The 23,335-nt window shown below is 41.9% G+C and overlaps 1 long non-coding RNA gene across 2 annotated transcripts in view; it reads left to right on the forward strand.

The window, feature by feature from the left end:
• Positions 1-23,335, forward strand: part of LOC121822689 (uncharacterized) — a 58,744-nt gene that overhangs the window by 30,678 nt on the left and 4,731 nt on the right. Inside the window, exons 3-4 of one of the 2 annotated variants that reach the window (XR_013044667.1) lie at positions 16,941-17,701; positions 21,371-21,872. This is a non-coding gene — a long non-coding RNA (uncharacterized LOC121822689). Of the gene's footprint in view, positions 1-16,940; positions 17,702-21,370; positions 21,873-23,335 lie in introns of those variants that run through there. The other variant, XR_013044668.1, reaches the window with a different exon arrangement.

Raw genomic sequence — 23,335 nt, forward strand, 5'->3', positions numbered from 1 at the left:
CATCGGACCACGGAGAGGATGCAGCTCCCTCACCTAGGCCACATAGAGTGGATGACACTGAGTACCACAATGGTGACTGCCCCTCTACTGGTCTGCACACTGTAACTATCAAGGACTGACAGGCAGAAAATTCTCAGCTGTCCCCAGGGCTTCAGCTTGTGTTGGTCCCTCTTGTTCCTGTTCCTTGCTTTGCTGATTGCCCACACAGACCTCCATCCATCATATGCTTACCCATTTGTTTCAATGGACCCCATGCCCTGTTACCTCTGTAGCTGGACTCAACTCTATAGCTCATTTCTCACTCAACAGCCTAACTCTGTGGCCAACAGGAACAGCCATAGAAATTCTTCTGCAGCTCACTTGGGTTCCTGATCTCATCGACACAGACTATTTGTATCTCCATTCTTGCCCCTGCTTCTCGGGGGATGAGGCCAAGGGGAGTGACTGCCAGGCAAAGAGACTGAACTGGGAGCTTCAGGTCCTGAGTTTGTTACTCTCCATCCGGCATTCGTTAAATTCTAACAGCAATCACTGAGTCATACAGCTTTTCCTGGTTTACAAAAGAGGAAGGAGGCTGGGGATACAAGTTGTGCTAAATCGTGCTTTGGAGAGTGGCAGAAGCTAAGACAGGTACTCAGAGCCAGGTGGGAGAGAAGGGCTGGAAGCCAGTGCCTTCAGGTACCTGGGCAAAAAGAGGGGCTGACAGTTCTGTTTACAAGATTGTGTCCTGGGGCTGGTGAGATGTCTCAGCAAGTACAGGTGGTTGCCACCAAGCCTGATGAGCTGGGTCCCTGTGTGAAAGGAGAAAACCAATTCCAGCAAGCTGTCTTCTGACCCACACATATGATATGCCATTTCCTGTGTACAATACAGAGCTTCTATAGATAAAAGATTTTCTAAGATCTCAAAGTTTTCTATACAGAAAGTTTAGTTGTTATTTTTTTTTTTTTGGTTTTTTTTTTTTTTTGGTTTTTCGTGACAGGGTTTCTCTGTGTAGCTTTGTGCCTTTCCTGGAGCTCACTTGGTAGCCCAGGCTGGCCTCGAACTCACAGAGATCTGCCTGGCTCTGCCTCCCGAGTGCTGGGATTAAAGGCGTGCGCCACCAACGCCCGGCAAAAGTTTAGTATTTAGTAATGTTGTGAATTGATGTAGTATATACCTGTCTTGACTTTTTCTTGGTGATCTTAAGCTGTCAAGTGATGTCTCTCCATCAAGATGGGCTGCTTAAAGAGTGCACGCTCACTCTGAACATCCCAGCTGCATCTCCCATATTTGGCCCAGCATTTCTACTGTGGTATTAAAAGGAAGTAACACGGGGTTGGAGGGTGGACAGGCTGAGTAGAGACTCTCTCAATGGCAGTTGTTTCCATGGGACTGGGAATGGGGGTAGGCAGTCATATACATGAGGGTGCTTGTTCCAAATCTCAGGAAGTGTCACTCAGAACCAACCCCGAAAGGTGAAATGGGAGAAATGAAGCATGCTCTACTGTAGATGGGCATTGTTTGCAAGCAAGAAACATCTGGAAAAAATCAGTCCTGGTTGGAAATGTTGCAATGGCACATGATTTACTCAGAGAGAGAACTGTGGTACCATTGAGTGTGTTTTTGTGAAAAGAAAGAAGAGACATTCGTACTAAGAATTAGGAGCACCTGGATAATGAGCCACATAATATATGCTAACAGGAGAAGCTATCTCACCAGTGGGTTGCTACATTCAATAAGAGAAGGGTCTTGACAACAGATGGTGAACATGGAATTGTTAGGGCTGACTGTTTAAGTCCTTGGAGGGACCAGACATCTCAAGCTGTCTGAAAGACAATGCAAGAGAAAGGGAAACTGCATGTTGCATCTTCAGGTATAATTCTCACAACTCTCTGAAGTTGCTAAGGGTCTATGGAGAATGAAAATAGCTTAAAATGATGGAAAAAAGCAGCAAATTGGGGAAGGAAAATTTTAGGTTGAGAGTAACACAGAGCTCATAGATAAAGAGTTCATGCTGTGGAGACCGCCAGAAGAGGAATGCCAGCAGGATTTTATATTTGCTTATTTTTGTGCCTTATACACTTTTATAATTTAATTAAAAGTAAATATATGTTTATGAGGTATAATGTGATATTTTGATAGTTGTTTTTACAATATGAGATTATAAAGTTGAGCTAGTTAAGAAATCTGTCACTTGAAGTCATTTGCAAATCCACGTGCTTTTGAGTCACTCCCACATACATTAATGTATGATCTTGATCTTGGATCAAAGCTCTGAGAATGTGTATCAAATATTAAAAGCCATCTTCAGACTATAGAACTGTGAACTCTTTATCCATTAGAAATCCAGATTAGGAGGGAACTTGTACAAGTTTATATAAGTGGCCCGAAAGAGAATCATAGTGAGTACTGAAGCAGGTCCTGCAAGGAAGCTTGCCTCATGTCTGTAGACAGAACATCTCTGGGGCTCTCCGACAAACCTCACACCATGGAGGGGTGTGTGTGTGTGTGTGTGTGTGTGTGTGTGTGTGTGTGTGTGTGTAAGTCCTGCATGTATATGAGTGAACTGAGAAAGTGGAGGAAAGAGAAGGAGGAGAGGAAGGAGGAAAAGGAAAAGAGAGAAGCAAAAGGAGGGAAGGAGAGAGAGAGAGAGAGAGAGAGAGAGAGAGAGAGAGAGAGAGAGAGAGAGAGATAGATAGATCTAAGGTATGGCTCATGCTAAAATAAGCCTAATATACTTCTTCTAGAAAGCGATATATAGTATGGAAGTTCTTCAAAAAACTGAAAAATAGGTCTACACATTCTAGCTGCCTCACACCTGGGAACCAGTCAAAGGGAATGCAATCAACTCAGACACACTGCACATCTATGTTTATTGCAACAGTACCCACAATAGGGAAAAAAGGGAACAAGTCTAAGTGTCCATCAAAAGACAGATGGATAATGCACACATGGAAAGTCTTCACAATAGAACATTCAAGCTATTGGGAAAAACAGAATCCTGCCATTTGTGGCACAAGTGGGAGGAACTGGAGGACATTACATGAAGTGAAATAAATCAGGCTCAGAAAGTCAAGGGCTGGATGTTCACTCTCATATGTGGGAGCTAAAAATAATTGATGTGACTCTAAAGCAGTGGATACTAGAGGTTGTAAAGAAGACAGGGAGTGTGGATAAATAAAGGTGGCATTTGATTATTGTACATTTCTTGCATGCATTTAAATATACATGAACCCTATGCACAATTATGGTGATATTTTATTTGTACTGAAATGTGATTTTAATTTTATGTTAATAAATAAAGTTGCCCTGGGGTCAGAGCTATTAGAGCCATAGTAAGAGCGTGGTGGTTAGAAGAGCTAGGTAGATTTCTGTGTGTTCAGGGATACAGCCAGTATTGGAGACATACGCCTTTAAGACCTGGAGGGCGGTACTTACAGGCAGTGATGAGGCAGTCATGTGGTTGGGTTTACAACCAATGAGAAGGCAGAACAGAAAGACTATTTAAACACAGACAAACAGGAAGTAGCTCTCTCTCGGGGAAGCTAGGAGCACTGCAGGAGGTAAGATTTTATCTCTGAGCTCTGACCTCTCGGCTTTCTTTTTTACATTGGCTCTGTGTTTCTTATTTTAAAAAGACAATTGGTTACATCTACACACAATTATTACCAATCAATAAAAAATAAAACAAATTTCCCATGTCGTAGTTTCTCTTCCATTCTTGTGAAAAGTCTCAATAACCAAGACAACTTAGAAAGGAAGTCTCTAATTGGGGCTTGCTCACGGTTTCGGAAGGTGAGTCCGTGAACATCACTGTGGGGAGCACAGAGGCAGGAGGACAGCTATTGTAGAGGGGACAGTACCTGAGAGCTTACAATCTGGACTGCAAGTGAAAGGTAGATGATAGTCACTGGTTCTGGAATGGTTTTGAAACCCTATATCTTACCCCTAGTGACCACCTCCAACAAGGCCACACCTATTCCAAGGCCAAATCTTCTAATCTTCCCCAGGAGTTTCACTAACCGAGGACCAAGCACTGAGCTGTACGAGCCTTTGTGGGCCATTTTCACTCAAACCACCAAACCCTACTTCAGCTATAGGATGTCTTCCTGAAGATCCCAGAAAAACCCATCAACAAATGTATAGGCGGGTTGTCTATACATGAACGCCCCTTTGTTTTGACTCTATACCACCCTCACGAGGTGGCCTAGTGTTTCTTGGATCCTGACATAAAACAGTATTGATTGATTACCTGTGAGAACTTTTTTGAATATTCATCAAATTGTTGCCACGACAAAAGTAGTAATAACTCACAGTTCTACAGTCTAGAACTTGAAAACTCTAAGGACATCCAATAGCCTATCTATTTCATTATATGTTATGTAAAAATAGTTGAGAAAACAATGTATAAAAATGTTATTAGTTACTCTCCACGTAAAATACATTACATAGTTCAGGTCGTTTTATTTTAATATTTTAGTTAGCATATGGAATGGTTCTCATTGTGGCTTTTATACATAATATACACACTACACTACACTGTACAGGTATCATCATTGTGTTTTCTTCGTATGCACAGCCTGCTCTTACCTTCCTTGTGCACCAACCACTCACTCCCACTGATCCCATGCCCAAGGGGCCGACAAGTCAATAGAATTTAAGTTGTTAAGGTGGAATCTTTCATTATAAGGATTCTTTAGTATGACCCATGGAATTCTGAAGCTCATTTTGGTGGTTTTAAACCCTAGATCATTTTCAGGGTCAGCCTTTTCTAGTATGTCATGAATGTGATTGCTCATCTCACTTGGTATTAGGTGACATTTGCTTTCTAGCAGTGGGTGGCATTACAGCATTGAGGCAGCTCCTTGATCTGAAGATGATGTGAGGCTGTGGGATTCTTTGAGTCCCCAGAGGTGGCTTATGCTTCTATGGATCTGTCAACTCAGGTTTGACATGTTTCTGCTGCAGAGTTTTAATAAAGCCTGGGATTTAGATTGTTTTTCTACCCACCTGAGGAACACAGACATTTGTCCTGAAGAACTTAAAGGTAGGATTCATGTTGAAGGATAATATGTTATGATTGTTAGAGGTAGAAGTTCTGTGTTCTCAAGTGTTGGAAACAAGCACCCTAAATAACTTTTCCTTTTATATGGGTTGTGGTAGTTTGAATGAAAATGCCGCCATAGGCTCATAGGAAGTGGCACTATTAGGAGGTCTTGACCTTTTTGGAGTAAATATTGCTTTGTTGGAGGAAGTGTGCCACTAGGGGTGGGCTTCAAAGTCTCAGATGCTCAAGCCAGGTCCAATGTGGCATACTCTCTTCCTGCTGCCTGTGGATCAAGTTGTAGAACTCTCAGGTCTCTCCACCACCATGTCTGCCTGTGTGCCACCATGCTTCTAACCATGTTGATAATGGACTACACCTCTGAACTGCAAGCCAGCCCCAATTAAATGTTTTCCTTCATAAGAGTTGCTGTGGTCATGTGTAGTGGGTAGCCATTCCAGCTTTTTTTTTTTTAATTTTTATTTATTTATATTTTCTATATGAGTGTATACTTGCACACCAGAAGAGGGCATCAGATCTTGTTATAGATGGTCATGAGCCACCATGTGGGTGCTGGGAATTGAACTCAGGACCTCTGGAAGAGAAGCCAGTGCTCTTAACCCCTGAGCCATCTGTCCAACCATTCCAGCTTTGATCTGGAAGTTCCAACCCCCATTGAGGCTTCCGCAACTGTCATGCCTACAAGGCGGGGCCAAGGAAGGTGCTGAGAGACCCGAGATCAGGATGGGCCAGTGCTCTCTCTGTTCTTGGACCCTAGACAGTGGAGGTGGACCGAGCAGAGCTCCAGAGAACACCGCTGGACTGCGATACACCTTCTCCAGACCCCGAGACCTACTTATCCCTTCATTTGTAAGTTATCTACTAAATAAATCTTCCTTTTAACTACATGGAGTGGCCTAAATAATTCACCAATAGTCATGGCATCCATTCACAGCAGTAGAACTCTAGTGAAGATATGAGCCAAGACAGACTAGAAGTTGTCTACAGTTTGCATTTCAAACTGGAGCTCAGGGATTGACTCTGGAAATCCCTCATGTATGTTATGAAATAAATACCGACTCATTCCACTCATACATACCAAAAAAACACCTGCATATCCATGTGTTCAATCACTGCTCCTAATGTGATGATATTTGGAAGCAGAGTCCTTAAAAGTGAGTAAATTTAGATGGTGAGTTCAATGGAGATGGGGACTCCCTAATAGAGACAAAAACCAAAATTTGTTCTCTCCACTCTCGGGACACAATAAGGTGGCCACCTGTAGCTCACATGATCTACTGGCATCTTGGCCTTGGACTTTGTATTGACATCCAACACTGTGAGACATAACAAATGTTCATGTTACCTAATCTATGGAATTTTGATGCAAGTCCCCAGGCAAAACACTGTCAATTCCAGACTTTCTACCTGCCACCATGAGCATTGGCCATCTTTTGTAAGATGGATTTAAAAGGACAGTAAGTGAGCTGAGGATGTGAATATTTTCCTTCTAGTTTGTATATTTGAGACAAAGTTGTTTAGCATTTGAAAGGGAAGGATACATACACATATGCACACACATACATATACATATGCACAGTTACATGTATGTACATGCATCCATATGTACACATAAACACAAAGGAGTGACGAATAGTCTAGGCTTTGGCCAGCCAAGGAGGGGTCACAAGCCCATGTTTCTAGGATTTTGTTGGAGAGAGTGTTTTTAAACCTTTGGATGCCATAAAGTAAGTAAAGGGGAGCCCCTAGTCAGAGGCGACCCGCAGCTGACAAGCTAAGCATTATGGTCAGGTTTCCATGAGCCAGGACTGTTCACAAGCTTGCTGGAAGGTCATCTTTGACCCACAGCCTGGCCTCCACTGAGTCATTCAGTGACCCTGTAGCACCATCTCCTGACACAGATCAGAATCTCCCTACTGGGGAAAGGGAATAAGTACTCAGAAGACCAGGACCATCGTTGCAGAATAAAAGGGTGAAGGTCTGTGGGAGAGGAGAGGTCATGGGCAGGCAGTGACGGAACAGATTTCCTCACATCACTTGTGGAATGTTTTATGACTAAAACACTTGACTTTTGTGCCTTCTGCCTTCCATTGTGTTTGAATCTGACAGGAGGCCATGTATCTGAGCACTAAGAGACTGAGAACTGGCTCACCAGACATGACAACATGCAAATGTGTGGGTATTTTAAGAAGAGTACCAAGGCTCAGCTTGTGCCCCTAGTGAGTGGAGACAGCCACCATAATTCATTTGCCAAGCAACACTTAAGTGTCATCTGCCAGCAGAAGATTTTACCATCTTGTTTTTTATAAAGCGAATCACATTATAACACAGATCAGTAAACAAGAGTAGGAACATGGCCACCAACCCATTGGCATGTGGGAAGTTGCAACAGTCGCATTGAATGCAGTTGTTAGGTGGCACTGGGGGACTAATTACTGTCTCTGCCTCCTTCTCCCTCTTCCTGTCAGAAAGTTTATGATAATATAAATAATGTTTTACAAGTAAGTTTTATAAATTCAAAATGATAACTCCCTATTTTCATAAAGCCAGATGATCTTCAAACTGTGTCAAATTAACTACATGTCAAGTCTGTGTCATAGTGGGACTACTGGTCATGTTGCTGGCAATGTCAGGCCATTATCTCTGTAAGTCCCTCTAAGAGGACAGGCTGAGAACCAGGTTTAACTTTACCTGGCAGGATCAGGGCCACAGTGCATTGGATAAGCTCATAGCAATTCTGTATCCAAATAAAAGCCTGGAATTCACATCTCTGAAAAGGCCCTAAAGGGCATGGAGAGTTGCTGTAATCTATGCATTTCATTGGATTTGAGCACATATCTCCTCAAAGCCTACCTCTTAAAAGACATCCAGCCAGATGCTTTGAATCTCAGGGTGTGAGTGAGGGGAGACTTGGCACTGTGGGGAAGGGTATTGGCCTCAGTACTCTTGGGTCCAAGACGGTCACTTTTCAGCCATTATCTTTATGTGCTACCAGATATCTTGGAGAAATGAACACAATGTATTTCTTAAAAATTCCCTTTCCTTTAGATGGGATTATTGTTTAATGATAAACACAAATCAGGCAAAACATTTTGTTTAATGTAAAGATATTAGGAAATTGTGTTATATTGTTTTCTTTCCCAGAATGATCTTTCAAAGAACTATTTGTTCATGCACCAGTCTCTCTGCCTAGCATATACAACATCTAGAGATGCTTGCAGAATCCTGAATGCTTATAGATCTTTCTCAGTTAAAATTCACCCACACAGCAGAAGCTCATTGGAGGAAGAACACTTGGTGGAGTCGGCAGACTGAAATACAGAATGAAACCAAATTCCTCTACATTCCAATTCCTGAATTGCAAAGACAACTCTTGGGGGAGAAGCCAATGTTCCAGAGAGGACTATTTACATTTCCAATACAGCATGGGCTCAAAGGGTTTCAAGGAAATTGGCATGTGATGATGTGGGTGGAAGGGGGTCCTGAAAGATGACCCTTCAGAGTGAATTATTTGTAGTGAAGGTATGATATACTATCTGTCTGTCTATGAGATACTATCTGTTTGTCTATGAGATATCATCTATCTGTCTATGAGATACTGTCTGTGAGATACCATATGTCTATGGGATACTATCTGTCTATGAGATAGATACTGTCTGTGAGATACTCTGTCTTCCATGTGCAGGGTTTTCAGATGAGTTGCAGGAGAATGAATGATGACTAAATCTCCAGGTGTCCATCAGGAAATAAGCTGTCACTTTGCCCAAAGTGGAACAGTTGGAGACAGAGAGCCAAATGTCACATGACTCTGGGTACCATGACAACCAGTTCAAGACTGGAAACAACCATCATTTCCCAGAGTGAGGGATTGCAAATGGCTTCCCACCTGTCACCTCAGCAACCAGAGACTAAGGGGGATAAATAATGCAATTCACTGCTTGCGTGCAAGCTCTCCTGATAATGTCCGACTTCTTCAGTCAGGTGGGAAGCTCGTGGTACTCAGGACCCTTAGAGAGGCTCTACTTCAGGACACATCTACGCCTGCTCTGGCAGTGTGGAATTTGTCATCTTCTCACTTGCAGTCTGTGAAAAACAGCACCAGAAGTCTCTGCCAACTTATACTGTGAAGCAAAAAAAAAAAAAAATAAGGAAATGAAGTGAAGATATCTGAAAACAAAGCAGGGAACTTGCGCTTTGCAGTGTGTGAGTTATTTGCTACAGCTTTGAAAGTCTAAAGGTTTTAATCATCCACCAATTAATTCTGTGATCTTAGCACTAATAGGGCCTGGGTGGAGAGAGCTAAAGCTAGTAACCCTGCAGTTACTGCTTCTATCTCTCTTAAAATAAAATTTCTTTTAAAAAGTCAGATCATATCTGGACACTGTGCAAACACAGGTGGTAACTCTGGAGTGCTACATGCTATAGTCTCAGACAGTGTTGGGATTTGCCAACTTCCTTCTGTCACACTTCACACTGAAGTGCCAACATTCCCCAACGGTTTCACAAACTTGTTTCAATATGGGCAGATGACTTCACGTTGCACCACAAACCTCATTAATTTCTTCCTAGACTTTCTTAGCATGGTGTGTGTTTCCGGGGTTTGAGGCATCATCTCAGGTGCATGAAATCTGTTGTGCACGTATGCTGTGTTTTGATCTCACTGAGGGTGTTAATTCATTTTGTATATGAAGAAAAATCTTTCCTTTTAAGTGCAAAGTGTTTGATAAAATATATTTTCATATAATAAGGCTTTAGACTGATAAATTACTCTTTTGGAAATGGGATCTCCTCCCCTTACTACTTTAAATTCACAACACCCCATTGATCAAGTTTGGGGAATTTTGCACAGCACAAGTCTATGATACACTTTGGTCTTCAAATTTGGTGGTGTAACTCAGTAAAACCAAGCTATTTGGTTACTTTGGAGGGTTTATCATGATGGGTTTCGGTTTGACTATTCTCCTTAGTTTCTTGTGTTAATATTAAAATTTAAGAATGAAATCCACCTAGACATGAGAAAATATCAACCTTTACACTTTCAACGCCCAGAAAAGTATTTTGTATTTTTATTCTCAGTATTCACTGGTGTGAACAGAAAACAGAGAATGTACCTCAGAACAAGGATGCTGGGTGGCTGTTAACATAGCTGATATGTTGCTTAGTGGAAAACCATTTCAGCATTATAATTAAACCACTCACAGGTGACAAAACTATGTGCTTCCTGAGTTTTCTGCAAATCTTGGGGACAGAGGGAACTCTTGAGTTTTTTCTTCATGACATACTTAGAAATGCTTGCATCACACATAGCTTTGAAAGAGTATGCTAGACTGTGGCTCTGCCCCGACCCCAAACAGGCAGTTGTTCCCCTCCAAGCATGCTTGGTGACAGTTACAAAGGGCCTGGGTTCCTCAGCTAAGATTTCTCTTCTTTGACCTCTCTACAGCACCTGCAGACATCACCACCTGGCTTTTCTCATATCTCCTTGTGGTAAGTGAACAACACATACTTGAGATGTTTAATATGAAACGGTTAAATGAACTGGAAACATAGAACAGAGGGTTTTTGTTTTGTTTTTGTTTGTTTGTTTTAAGCTGCTAGATACAGGTAAGAAATAGCAATGCGAACAAATTCTTATTTCAAAGACAGGCCTGAAGCAGTTGAACAGGTCTCCAGGGAGACAAACTTTCGCAGTGCTGGGAAATATTCACTGCCATTGCATTGGCTAATTCTGAATGAAAATAAACCTTCCTGCAGCTCCTGAAGCACAGTTGGTGTTGGACAAATGGTCTACAAAGGACTTCCTTATAGTCCATTATTCTAAAGATGAATTTTTAAAAAACCATTCTTTTTATGTATAACAGTGCAGTATACATATTAAATAACAATGTAATAGAATGATTGGATGTAGTTTTAAATGCAAGAAAATGAGGTGTGGATCAGGAAATACAACTGCTTTCTTCAAAACCAATGTAACAATCACTTTTTCTAAATGGATTAATGGAGCAAATGCATTCAGTGAGCTGTATTAGTTCATTGTTGATTACCAGGTCTATTTACTTTTTTTTTTTTTTTTTGGCAGTTCTTTGTGAATTCTAGATGTTTTTTCACTGGCTGCAGTACAACCCATAACACCTTTCTCCCACCCTATGAAGCATTGGTTTGCCCTGCTGGTGAAGGGGGTCCAGTTTGGAATCTGGGCCATTCAAGTTGCTTTACTCATTTCCTGGGAAACTACAATACTCACCAGATCTCCAAAGCTCAGGAACACACTTGTCTTCCTCCCACATCACCTTTCATAAAACCATCACAAGCAAGTTTGTTTCCCTTCTGAAAGAAAAATGAAACATTCTTGTTGAAAGAAGAAAAGTCAAGAAATGCCCTCATTTCAGGTTAGCTTTGGGGAAGATACCAGGACACATTTCAGTGGTGTTTTTACAACTCTAGACAACCATCAAGACCCAGATAGATCCACAAAGGTGGGTCAAACCACTTACAATCATCTTTTAAAAAAAACACTAGAAATTCTTACCAATATGTTCACAAATTTCTACAAGGAATGTCCTGATAATGCAGTTTCCAAGTAGTTATGACATTGGTCTCTTAAAAGGTGGAGTCATTTATTTGTTTGAAATAACTACCGTTGCATGTTTGCAGACCTGCTGAACATTTATTTGGTCCTAGATTAACACCTGGTATTAACCTTAAAATTTATAAAAAGTTATTAATGCAGATAATGACATGAATACATCTTGGCACTTACCACTATTATCAAAATGCCTTATATATATATTGGTATGCTGGATCCTTGTGACAGCTTTGAGTCTCAATGCTGTAATTATTTTCATCTATTTTTTTTTAAATGGGAATTAAGCTAATCTGTTCTGTTCATGGTCCTTAGTTCATCAGGTCACATTTGAACGCAGGGCTGCATGTCTTCAGTGCTCACCTTCTACATGATCACAATTTGCCACTCAAATCTTGGCTTTTGTGAGCTCTGTTTAAACCAATCTGATGCCCATTCTGACACCCTCCTTAAGATGCAGTGAGAATTCACATCTCTAAGCTCATTAAAGAAAAAGGAACTACTGTGTTCTATTACACAATCAAAATTTAAATCTACCACTGTAGCTGCATATTTGAAGCAAAGAAATGATTACACTCTTTGGTTCTGTGAAAGTTTCCACCTGGTGCGAACACTGAGGCCCCATATCTCTGGGATTCTATTTAGGGGGATGGACACTGAGGACATTGGTAAGATGGTAAGGCTGTATTCAGTATAGGCTTAGGGAAGAAGAGTCAATGAAGAGTTCAACTCCCTATCTGTTTTCTTCCCTGGAGGGGTGATATATGGATGAGGCAGCAATAAGTGGACAATTAAGGTACCTCGTGCTGGAGTGTGCTTCTGTAGAGTGACCTGGATTAGAACTCTTTTCCACTTACTTTTTTTTGGACAGATCTGAGCAAAGAGAGTATCACTGGAACAAGATGGTGTTGGTTGGTTGTAAATTCTTATCTTGGGTCTCATCTATAAGAAAATATCCTCACAAAGTGGGTCAGTGTGGGACTCTTTATTCGTCTGCGAGCAATTCCAGCTGATAATCTAGCACTGTGATGGCAAAGACAATTATTAACCTGAAAATTTTAGTCTGTGTTACTCATAAGTCCCCTTTACAGTACTGCTTTGGAGAGTTTCCAATGTCCCCCTTTCGTCCTTTCTACAGATTGTTTCCTCAAAATTATCTTCTGTTTCCCCGTAAAAGGATTATCTTTGCAGCTAGAATTTTCGAAAGAAATACAATTAGAAATTTCCATTACCTATCATTGCCACTCTTTCCTGTTATAACAATCTAGATTGTGAAGCAGTAGACAATAAAATTTCACTTATGAGAAACAGTGAAGCTGTCCCAATCTCCTCGGTGTCTAACGTCGCGATTCAGGCAGGAGGCGAGGAAAGCGCACAGCGGCGTCTCTAAGGCACAGTCCTCCTCCACACTGTGATGCGTTCATGTCTCCTGGACCTTACTCAGATAATCTGGAGAGAGTGTTGCATCTGTGTATGAGGGAAGTTTCCTTTTGTTTAATTTGGAAACACCTCACGCTGCAGTGGTTCTGTTCAGATCATTAAAAGCAGAGTGCCGTGAAGCGTGAGCTCCTCTCCCCCATTCATCACCGGCTTTCACGTCTGTCACTCTCTGACAGGGAGCATCTGTTTTGGAGCCTTGGGTTCCCACCTCCCCCAGAGCCTCCTGACTGGAGGGCAGCAAGTCTCTGCAGACGCCAAATGAAGCCAGGGAGCTGCTTCCTCAGCAGCTTCTGCCTTCACTCCCATCAGCCAGAGAACTTAGAAATGAAAAGAAGCAGATAATGGCGGATACTACAAATGGGAAATGGGGAAACTGATTAGGGGAAAAAGGTAGGAGAAGACCGAAGGAGAGGGTGGGAAGAAGGTTAATTAACACTAAGGATGTTTGAAAGTGTATGTGTGTGTGTGTGTGTGTGTGTGTGTGTGTGTGTGTGTGTGTAGTTTAACTGAACTTATACTACTTGGTAGTGAGAATTCTTCCCCAAGGACCCATAGACTACTTAACAAAACTCCAGTACCAAACGTGTTGGTACTTTTGAGTTGTTGGTCAGGGGAATCCAAGCAACTCCCCAAACAATACAGGCTTTAGCTGTTGCCCCCAGTTGCCACCCAGAATTTGAAGGTAAGTCCCTATGGTTGAAGCCATCATAACAGACTTGGAGGAAGTGTGCACGAACGGACCTGGAAGCTTCCTCTCTGAGAATTAGCTCTTATGGCACCAGAAGGTGGTGTGAAAGCTGTTAAGGAAACAAACAAACAAACAACAATTAATAGTCCAACCAGCTCTTACAGTGACGAACAGCCGTAATGACCGGCACAGCAAGACATCTCTAAATGTGCAATAGTGGAGCTCGTATCTTGGCAGTAACCTCAGGCTGTCTGATTGGATGTAAGACCCACTCAATAGAATGGAATTTATGCCTAGTACTGTAGACCTAGCCAACTACCTGTGGCTGTTGAGGCCATGAAACCTAGACCTGTGTCATCTCTAACTGCATTCTAAATGCTTATCCTTTGCCCACAGGTAAGTGCAGTACACAGCCCTCAGCAAACCACCTTCTTTTTGCAGCAGATAGAGACCATTACAGAAAGCTGTAGCTAGTCAAAATACAGAGAACAACTCACCATGGGGTGCCCAGACCTGTAGATGTAACCAACCGTCTTATTAAATAAGAAACACAGAAACAATGTAAAAGAGAAAGCCGAGAGGTCAGAGCTCAGAGCTAAAATCTCACCTTTCCTCCTGCTGTCCCAGCTTCGCGAAAAGAGACCTACTTCCTGTCGGTTCGTTTTTTTATAGTATGTTGTTCTGCCTTCTCATTGGTTGTAAACCCAAACACATGACTGCCTCATCACTGTCTGAATGTACAGCCCCCTAGGTCTTAAAGGCATATGTCTCCAATGCTGACTGTATCCCTGAACACACAGAGATCTTATGGGATTAAAGGCGTGTGCCACCACCGCCACACTCTTGCTATGGCTCTAATAGGTCTGACCCTGAACACACAGATATCTATGGGATTAAAGGCGTGTGCCACCACCGCCACACTCTTGCTATGGCTGTAATAGCTCTGACCCCCAGACAACTTTATTTATTAACATACAATCAAAATAATATTTCAGTACAATTAGATTACCACCACACAGACCCAGCTGATACATCTATCTACAAGGCAACCCCTATACCTAAGGCTAAGGGAACACCATGGAAGAGAGAGTGAAAATATTATAAGAGCCAGAGAAACAGGATTTCTGCTCCGAGATTGTGTCTTCTCTATATGACAGGGAAAGCTGTGCCCATGATAGCTCCAAACTATAGCTACCCAAACAAGATCTGAAAATGACCACATCCGTTGACAAGCCAAGGTGGATGAGAGAAATTTCAGGAGCCGCAACTCCTAGTTGAAGAACTACAGGCAATTAATGGCTCTTCCCTAATTGATGAGCCGGCTAAGTGGTTAATGATGCCAAATGGTCCAACCTAAAAGCATATACATGTGAGCAGTACTAAAGGGACTCAGCAGGTTTTGTTTCTTTATATATGAGTAATAATTATATATAAAATGACCATGAATTTGAGAGACAGTTGGGGAGAGCACAGGAGGCATGAAAGGGAAGAGAGAGTGTGGAAATGGTGTAAATACAGTATACATGCATGAACTTTTCTTTTAAGGAGAAAATACACAGGCAGGGAGAAATGCCCAGTGCCATGTTGCTTGCTAGTCTACTGAAACTTGTATTTTACAACCTTTGAGCAGTGCATTAATGTGTTGTTAATTGGTTGTTGTGATGGATGCTCAAGTCTAGGAGTTTTCGCTATTATAGGACTCTGTGGCTGATATATTGTGCAGACCGATAAACTTATCTAGGGGTCAGAGAACAGAACAGCCACTATATCAAACATAGGTTTAGGCCATGGTAGCACATGCCTTTAATCCTAGCATTCAGGAGGCAGAGATCCATCTGAATCTCTGTGAGTTCAAAGCCACATTGTGCTGCAGGCCGCAGGAATATATCATAAGAACTCAGCTGGTTATGGCAAAGTCACTACCTGGAGGGATCAGGGAATTCCTCCAGAGGAAGCCAAATCCCAAGGAGTTTTTGGTGTTACTTGGCTTGTTATATATCAGCTGTATTCTGTTATGAAAATCATGTGTGCCTTCATAGTTTTTCCAATTGACTTTCCCCTAAGAAGGACTAACAGTGTAGACTGATCACTCTCTGAACATATATACACATTCCAGGTATTTGGAGAATAGCCTCAGGAAAGGCTTTCTCTGGAATCAGATTATCTCCCTTAGCCACTTTCAAGGACTACAGGGAACACCACCCATGTAGGCGCCCAACTTTCGAGGACTAACAATGATAACAGCCCACATGCAAGTCTCCTGACTTACGGTAAATTCCACAAGGAGACACCACCTAGGAGAGGTAGATGTTAAGTATAGCTTTATACAATTTAGCTCGGACCCTCCCTTTGTATACCGGGGCTTCTAGGGCACAGGGGGGAGAAGAGAAAAGAGAATGGAAGAACTAGATGGGTAAGAACTTGAGAGGAACAAACTGAGATGGGGAAGAACTAGAATGGAGGGCTAAAAGAGAGGACTAGAGGAATGAGATGGAAGATGAGGAAGAGCCAGATGGAGAAGGACAAGGTAAGGAAGAGCCAGATGAGAGAGAAGGAGACAGGAGAGGAGCTGATAGGGGAAAGAACTAGATAGATGAGAACCTAGAAGGGACAGAACTAGATGAAGGAATTAAGATAGAACCTAGAGGGGACAGTAGATAAATATACAGAAATCAGGCAAGAAAGGAGCTAGACATGAGAGCAGAATAGAAGCTGTATATAGAGAGAACTATCACAGAATAATAAAGTGTATGGACTAAGGAGTTTCGTGTACATAGATTCATTTCTTCTCAACATCTTCTCAACAAAGATTAATTATCAGCTGGTTGTAGATTCTTCCCAGACCCTGGGAGGGGACTATCGAGGGGCTGGACCGCCCCTAGTCCCCGATAACTTTTGAAACAGCCAGGCATGGTGACACACGCCTTTAATCCCAGGAAGTGATGGCAGAAAGCAGAAAGGTATATAAGACGTGAGGACCAGAAACTAGAGCCTGTTAAGCTTTTAGGCTTTTAACAGCATTTCAGCTGAAATCCATTTTGATGAGGACTCAGAGGCTTCCAGTTTGAGGAAACAAGATCATCTGAGGAATTGTCGAGATGAGGTTATCTGTGGTTTGTTCTGTTTCTCTGATCTTTCAGCATTCACCCCAATATCTGGCTCCCATTTTTTTTTTATTTTAGGATTCATGCTACAAGACTCATTTGATGATTGTGATAATTCACAGAAGTTTAATATCCGGGGGATTCTACTAAGTGTGAAAAGTCCATGCCAAGTGCTGAAGCCTGTTTGAAACATCTAAAACTTCGCCTGCACACTGCCACTTCTCCTCACTGGAAACTGTCAAAAGATAACAAGGAACCAGAAGAAAGCAAAGAGTACTCCCCCGAGGGCTGCAGTAACCCCCCCTGTGTAGAACTGAAATCATGAAGAAATGTTAACATCGTGATTGGCAAAATGTTCTTGGAAATTAAACCTAGGTGCAAATGGTGTGGAGCACAAACTGCCTAGCCTGCATCAAGTGAAGCCCGGGGGGCCAGCCTGTCCCTGAGGACAGTCAGGACTCACATGTCTCTCTCTGGGATTGGAACTTCTCTCAAAGCACTTAGCCAGGCCTGTGCTCATTCTTAAGAGGGCAATGCACTCATGTCAACCGAGAATCACATGGACTATGGAACTCACTCATACTGGCACAGAGGGGCTCACAGTGGTGTTGACAGACTTGGATTAGTGGCAGCTGTGTGATTATTATAACCAAGGCTCTTGCTCACTCTGAGGCAAGACTACAGGCTCACAAGAGTAAGGAAAGCCTGCATTACAGGTTCTTCTTGGACACGAGACATCAGCAAGCTGTGCCATTCAGGAACTGCAAGGGGAAAGGGGGAGTTTGCCCCATGAAGAAAGATAAGCCTAGAAGTAATTCATTTCCACTACGTTTCAGAAGGTGAGAGAAACTCTAATCATGGGTCTGCATTTAAAGTTCACAGCAGTCCCCAGGAGCAGGTTTTAATATCTTCTCTTAACCATGCAGAGAAAAGGGAAGTCTTTTGAGACTGAGAGTCTTGCTCTATATCACTGAGCTAAAGCACACAACAGACGGGACCAAATCCAGCCACTCCTGTCCCCAGGGTCTAGCTAACCACTACTAACACCTCTGTCTGCCTCTGAGAAAGCTTGCCCAAGGCCACACTTCTCTTTAGTCCCATCTTGTGCTATTAGAGTGGTCTTTCTCCATCTGTAGAACCTACCCTTTACTTGACATTCATCACATATGATAGTCACTTTACTAAGAAAATAAATCAGTGTCTATGGAAGGACAAAGGCTACTGCATTTACAAGTACTTAGATAATCAGCCCAAGGTCAGAGCCATACTTTGCAAGTTAGGAAGCTAGATATTTAATTTGATCCTCATTAGCAATTAGTGTTCTCCACTGGACTGTTAAGGAGGAAGAGCAAAGCACCTCCCTATTTCTTGGAGGAACAGAGAATTGGTACTAAATCCCTTAGAGTCAGCGAAGACCTAATATCCCTTCCCATCACCTAAATTTTAGTTTGAGCACCATTCTGCATAGAAAGTTTTCTCTGCCCCCATATACTTTCCCAGTGTCTTTCCAGCCTCTCTCCATCACACAAATGCTGTAATTCTTTTTTTTTTCATTTTTTAAATTTATTAATTTAATTTTACATATCAGCCATGGATTCCCTTGTTCTCTCCCCTCCCCCCCCCCCCCGCCGCCTTCCCCCCAGCCCACTCCCCATTCCCATCTCCTCCAGGGCAAAGACTCCCCCGAGGATTGAGTTCATCCTGGTACATTCAGTCCAGGCAGGTCCAGTCCCCTCCTCCCAGGCTGAGCCAAGTGTCCCTGTATCAGCTCCAGGTTCCAAACTGCCAGTTCATGCACTGAGGACAGGACCAGGTCCCACTGTCTGGATGCCTCCCAAGCAGATCAAGCTAATCAACTGTCTTATTTATCTGGAGGGCCTGATCCAGTTGGGGGCTCCTCAGCTATTGGTTTATAGTTCATGTGTTTCCATTCATTTGGCTATTTGTCCCTGTGCTTTTTTCAATCTTGGTCTCAACAATTCTCACTCATACAAACCCTCCTCTTTCTCACCAATTGAACTCCTAAAGCTCCACCTGGGGCCTGGCTGTGGATCTCTGCATCCGGTTCCCTCAGTCATTGGATGGGGTTTCTAGCACGACAATTGGGATGTTTGGCCAGGTAGCCAAAAGAATCCTGTACAATAAAACAACCTCTGTAATTCTTATTATAATTGTGACCATGGATTTGCTGTTAATTTGTTACCCTGCTCTCTTCAAGGACCATGTGTTTGAATAGTTCAAGGGTATGTATGAGAAGCAAGGATGAAGAAAGCATTTGAGGCCATCTTCTCTGTGCCAAGAAAGCACACAAGACCAAAGATTACACTCTCTGTTTATTGTGACATGGAAATGTCACAGGGAGAGGCATTGGCACTGTCATTAAGGAAGACCTATGGAGAATGGGGCATTTAAGTTGTTATATGTCTGTTGAGAGAAACAGTGCTGAGCATATTTTTGGGACATTTTGTTGGAGGAAATGTACCCTGCAAAAGTCTTTAAGACAGGATGGAAACCAATGCAGCCAGGAGGTGATGATGAGTAGCGGGTGGAATCAGATCCCCAGAAGGAAGACAGACACAAAATCCATCTGGGCCACTTTGAATGTGAGGAAGTTTGGAATCTATGCAGATTACACTTGAGCATCTAATCAAGATCAGGGCTATTCTTGATTTCATTTCCATTCACTCCTTGTCCCTTTAGTTCACCCATGACAAAATCCAGTTGACACTTTCCCCATCATACATACAGAATCCCCTACCTTCTACTTCTCCATCTGCGTGTCCACTTTCTCCCCTGAACTCCACGTTTGGAGAATTTGAGACCTTTTAAAAGTGTGACGCTGATCCTCAAATGTCACCATTTGAAATCCTCCGGTGGATGCCCACCAGCTTAGAATAAATGATAAAGATCGGCTTTACAAGCCCTTGCCCTGCTGCTTCCATTCTCTGAACACATCTGTCTCCCTGTCCACCTGTAAGCTGCCATCTTCGTCCCTTTTAGAATCCCCAGGCTTAAGCCCAGCCTTAGAACCCTGGGGACAGCTACTTTCCCAAGTTATCTGCATGGAGCTGGCCCTTACTTCTACTCACATCTCAATTTTAGTGTCAAGGGACCTTTTCACTGTCCTCCACCTGATTTACATTGTCTCTCTCCATCACATGACTGTTGAAATTCTCTGTCCCTGTCATGACTAGAATTTGTTGGCTGAGATATGTTGTTAGCTTACTATCATACAAGTGGTCTTCCCCAAATAAAATTAAGACACATGAAAAGGGGCCCTGTTGGCTTTGTTCAAGTTGGACCATACCAGATGTGGGGTATAGGTGGGGAGATACTAGATTCATCTGAACAAATGATTATTTCCCAATACCTCACAGCATGTTCTGCCCAAAGCAGGCGCTCAGAATCATTTTGAAGATGTGTTTCTTTTGTTTTTGGTAAATGAATATGTCAAGAAAGAGCTCCAATGTCAATTAAAGACCACACAAGTGCCTCATTTCTATCATTTGAATAGGCACTACTAGGTAATTTTTCTAATTTCTGAACCAAATGCCACTATGATGATACCTGTCTGCAAAATGCTGTTCTGCCTAACACTTTTCTTCTGTTTTCAGGTGAGAAAAATTACATCAGGGTTTCAAATCCAACTTGCCCTCTATTGTTAACAATAGCTATACTAAACACATTGGCTCTCTTGAGTCAAGACAAAGTGTCCATTGTGTTCAGGTGGGAGTTAGTGTACCTGCAACCATCAAACGCTCAGATTTCTTCTGCTCAACAATCACCAGCTCTAATTTTCAGGCCTGAGCTGTTTTGTAGTTCATTTTTTAAATGAATTTTGATGATAAATTGTAAGAAAGATTTTCAGAATACAGTCAGCTATGTGTGAAGAATTACTGACATGGTAGTCCTGTTCTTTTCTTACTCATTTATGAGTTCCTTGTAAATAATCATTAGCCTAAGTTTCTCTTGCTCTTTTCAAACCAAAAATAGGGCAGTGTCCACAAAACCAAACAATACATGCCATTGTCATTGCCCTTGTGCTCACATGATGATCACTGCACAAGAAACAAACAAACAAACAAACAAACAAACAAACAGATACCAGCCCCAAAGCTTCCTCCAGCTGACTGTCACAGTACTGAAAGGCGTTATGCAGGGTACTGGAGGAGAAAGTCATCAATAGTCTTACCTGGCTGTCAATGCTCTGAGCTACAATAATGATTGGGCTCACAAGATGCAAGATGTATGCAATACTAGTATGATCGTGTACTGCTTTCAAATTGGACTTAAGCCCTGCTCCACAGGAGAAAACTCAGTGCAGGTACTATAAATCTGGCCAAGAATCTCTGGCTGGCTGGACAGTTCATAGGTCCTAGGGGAGAACTTAGTACTGTTATTCTGCCAAAATGTTGTAGTCTCAAACTGCCTTCTAAATGCTTATCTATGAACCAACAGATTAGATCAGCACTCAGTCCTCATCAGAGATGCTTTTTTCTTTCTTTCAGCGAACTGTGGTTCATACAGAGATTCTCAACTGGTCAAACCACAGGGCAGTGTCCATGGAGTCCTCAGCCCTAACTGAGTCATCAATACCATTCTCCTGCCTCTGAGACTCAAGGAACATTGTAGACTAGGGGACAGAAAGATTTTAAGAGCTAGAAGTCGGGGAGAACTATAAAAAAATAGTGTCTTCTTGACACCACCATGCTGTGCCACTCATGACCTCACAGCAGCTATGTTCACATGCACAAGATCTAGCTAGACAACATTCCAGCATGGGTGGGAGAGATGCTTGTGGAGCCCCATCCCCTGGGCTGAGGAAGTAGAGCACCTGATGGCTGTTGAGGAAGGGAGAGCAAGATTTGTCAAGGAGTTTGGTTTCTGGTAGTTTACCCATGTTCCAATGGATGGCTTCATATCCATCAACACTAGAGTAGCACTAATTTTGGATTCACTGAACTATAAACAGCAACAGCAACAACAACAAACAGAAAAAGGGAGCTATGGTAGCAGGGTATGTGGGAGGAGGTGGGGGAGGGGAATGGGGAGTGAATATGACCAATTGCATACATGTATGCGATTCTCAAAGAATAAAAGAAAAAATATTTCTAAAGTAAATCTTATTTGGAAAATTAATGATGAGAGTTTGTTTCTTTCAATAATTAATATGTAAGCCATCGTGGCTCTTAATTCACTGATAGAAAAAAATCAAAATTCAGACATTGTGTTTATGAATAACCTGGAAATGTTTCTGTCAAATTACCCTCAAGTTGCACTCTGAATTAAAGGGCAAAAGGAAATTTTTTTCTATCCATATTCAAGGCCAGGTAAGGCAAAGAGGAGCGGTAACTAAATCACCTCTGCCTCTGTGGTCCCTCATGTGGGTCAGCTCCAGGGAGCTACAGAGATGACAGCTCTGCATGGACTATGATCACAGCACAGGTCTGTCTGTACGCAAATTTACTTTTAACACTTCAAAAGTTATGACATATCCATTCTGTTATTTTATATCAAATCTCTCCCCTCTCTCCTTTCTGTGTGCCTGTTTCACACACTTCCTACTCTTTGACTTCTATAGTATCCATGTGTGATATGCATATTGTTTTTATAGGATACTATTTATCAATACCTTCCTTTGCTATTTCTTATTTTATTCCACATAAGTCCAGTGATCTCAAATTCCTGTTGCTGCAAATTTTGAGTCAGTTGTGGACCCTGCCCTATAAAATGTGTGGATTCCAAATCTCCTTCATCTTTATCTCAGGACATCTTCACCCTCCTTTATCTCAAGGTTTTGCTGATCAGTCATCAACATCTTTTTCAGTATCTCACACTCTCTTGTTCTCATACATTTATGTTTTTTCTTGAACTGCTTGTGATGGGAAATGTTCTTATTGATCTGAATTCCATTGACTTACCCTAAGAACCTGCATTACCTTTAATTTGAATGCCTTTAAAAGTGATGCTGGGAGACTAAGATGACCTAAGAAAATCTAGTCATGATTCCAAAACACGTTTCTTCTTATTTGGGGGCCATAACAAAAACCTGAACTCCTCAGAGCACCATGCCATGGGTTGAATGTCATTTTGTTTAATAATTAACTAGATGTAGATCCCAAAGTAGCAGTGTTAATACACTTACTTTCTCATACGTTGAAATGTTTAAGAAGTACATAATGTCACACATACTAAGATGCACAGTTGACAGATAACCCATAAAATATACTAATGGAGTTAAGAGAGATATATCTAAAATCTCTTCTTGAGGAAGATAATTATTGGTAATGTCCCAGTTCCAAAGTATTTATGTTTTAAGCCATGAACTGAGAGAACATTTGAATTGAAATTTGTAATTCATTTTTTATTATCCAATTTAACCTCTTCTAAAAGTACAATTAGATGTTTATGAGGAAGGAATAAGAAACCATTAAAGGGTAAAGCATATCAAATAGCTAATTTATAGACTTTCA

Source organism: Peromyscus maniculatus, chromosome 15 (genome assembly GCF_049852395.1).
Source record: "Peromyscus maniculatus bairdii isolate BWxNUB_F1_BW_parent chromosome 15, HU_Pman_BW_mat_3.1, whole genome shotgun sequence".
In the NCBI taxonomy this organism is placed as follows: domain Eukaryota; kingdom Metazoa; phylum Chordata; class Mammalia; order Rodentia; family Cricetidae; genus Peromyscus; species Peromyscus maniculatus.